Raw genomic sequence first — 2500 nt, forward strand, 5'->3', positions numbered from 1 at the left:
GCCGCCCACATTTCCCCAACCTGCGTTGACGATTTGAGGAGGTGGCCCTCCCACATTAGGTGGCGCTCCAGCACCTCGATCTCACGCTGCACCTCATCCATGCCTGCACCGTCGCAGGCTGGCCCTATCTTCTTCAGCGCCAGGAGACGGGACCGACGGAGGGTCGGACCCATCCATCGGCAAGATGGAATGCCGAGGCCCCCCTGGGCAACAGGAGCGTGGAAGTATCCCAGGGGGGTGTCCGCCGGAAGGCGGAACCATCTCCTGACGGCGGCCCGGATGGTAACGTCGGCCGACTTCAATGCACCCACCCGGGTGCGGCTGAGGGCCAGCCCGTGGTACAGGCCAGGGAGAAGTACGTTGGTGAGAGCGTGGAGGCGCTGTTGCGGCTTCAGCGGAGCTCGGGAGATGACGTCAAGCTGCTCCACCAGGTGGCTACGTGGATTGAAGACACAGCGACCCGCCGTGGAAAATTGCAGCCCCAGGTACCGGAAGGTTTCACCCACACGCAGGGCAGGCATGGTGGTATTGCCTGCTGTGAAGGTGACATTGCTGTCCACCTTCACCTTCTTCTCGCGCCCTGACGCGACTAAGGCGAGGGTGAAACACTTCCGGGCGTTGATCTGCAGCCCCAGAGTCATAGTTACTCCCGCCGTTTACCCGCGCTTGCTTGAATTTCTTCACGTTGACATTCAGAGCACTGGGCAGAAATCACATTGCGTCAACACCCGCTAGGGCCATCGCAATGCTTTGTTTTAATTAGACAGTCGGATTCCCCCAGTCCGTGCCAGTTCTGAGTTGATCGTTGAATGGCGGCCGAAGAGAATCCGCGCACCCGCGCGCCCCCGGAGGAGCACGCTAAGGCGGACGCGGCCTCGCAGCAAGGAAGATCCGTGGGAGGCCAAGGCACGGGACCGAGCTCGGATCCTGCACGCAGGTTGAAGCACCGGGGCGCGAACGCCGCGCAGGCGCGCGCATCCTGCACCGCCGGCCAGCACGAGGCCAACCAACGGCGAGAGCAGACCACGCCCGCGCTAAACGCCCGCACTTACCGGCACCCCTACGGCACTCACCTCGCCCAGGCCCGGCACGTTAGCGCTGACCCACTTCCCGACCAAGCCCGACACGCCCCGATCCTCAGAGCCAATCCTTATCCCGAAGTTACGGATCCAATTTGCCGACTTCCCTTACCTACATTATTCTATCGACTAGAGGCTCTTCACCTTGGAGACCTGCTGCGGATATGGGTACGAACCGGCGCGACACCTCCACGTGGCCCTCTCCCGGATTTTCAAGGTCCGAGGGGAAGATCGGGACACCGCCGCAACTGCGGTGCTCTTCGCGTTCCAAACCCTATCTCCCTGCTAGAGGATTCCAGGGAACTCGAACGCTCATGCAGAAAAGAAAACTCTTCCCCGATCTCCCGACGGCGTCTCCGGGTCCTTTTGGGTTACCCCGACGAGCATCTCTAAAAGAGGGGCCCGACTTGTATCGGTTCCGCTGCCGGGTTCCGGAATAGGAACCGGATTCCCTTTCGCCCAACGGGGGCCAGCACAAAGTGCATCATGCTATGACGGCCCCCATCAACATCGGATTTCTCCTAGGGCTTAGGATCGACTGACTCGTGTGCAACGGCTGTTCACACGAAACCCTTCTCCGCGTCAGCCCTCCAGGGCCTCGCTGGAGTATTTGCTACTACCACCAAGATCTGCACCGACGGCGGCTCCAGGCAGGCTCACGCCCAGACCCTTCTGCGCCCACCGCCGCGACCCTCCTACTCGTCAGGGCTTCGCGGCCGGCCGCAAGGACCGGCCATGACTGCCAGACTGACGGCCGAGTATAGGCACGACGCTTCAGCGCCATCCATTTTCAGGGCTAGTTGCTTCGGCAGGTGAGTTGTTACACACTCCTTAGCGGATTCCGACTTCCATGGCCACCGTCCTGCTGTCTTAAGCAACCAACGCCTTTCATGGTTTCCCATGAGCGTCGATTCGGGCGCCTTAACTCGGCGTTTGGTTCATCCCACAGCGCCAGTTCTGCTTACCAAAAGTGGCCCACTTGGCACTCCGATCCGAGTCGTTTGCTCGCGGCTTCAGCATATCAAGCAAGCCGGAGATCTCACCCATTTAAAGTTTGAGAATAGGTTGAGGTCGTTTCGGCCCCAAGGCCTCTAATCATTCGCTTTACCGGATGAGACTCGTACGAGCACCAGCTATCCTGAGGGAAACTTCGGAGGGAACCAGCTACTAGATGGTTCGATTAGTCTTTCGCCCCTATACCCAGCTCCGACGATCGATTTGCACGTCAGAATCGCTACGGACCTCCATCAGGGTTTCCCCTGACTTCGTCCTGGCCAGGCATAGTTCACCATCTTTCGGGTCCCAACGTGTACGCTCTAGGTGCGCCTCACCTCGCAATGAGGACGAGACGCCCCGGGAGTGCGGAGGCCGCCGCCCCGTGAAGGGCGGGGAAGCCCCATCCTCCCTCGGCCCGCGCAAGG

General features: G+C 60.7%; 1 pseudogene; it reads right to left on the reverse strand.

Moving 5' to 3' along the window:
* LOC124608966 overlaps positions 1-2500 on the reverse strand; it is a 5856-nt pseudogene that overhangs the window by 2345 nt on the left and 1011 nt on the right.

This window comes from Schistocerca americana, chromosome 3 (genome assembly GCF_021461395.2).
Source record: "Schistocerca americana isolate TAMUIC-IGC-003095 chromosome 3, iqSchAmer2.1, whole genome shotgun sequence".
In the NCBI taxonomy this organism is placed as follows: domain Eukaryota; kingdom Metazoa; phylum Arthropoda; class Insecta; order Orthoptera; family Acrididae; genus Schistocerca; species Schistocerca americana.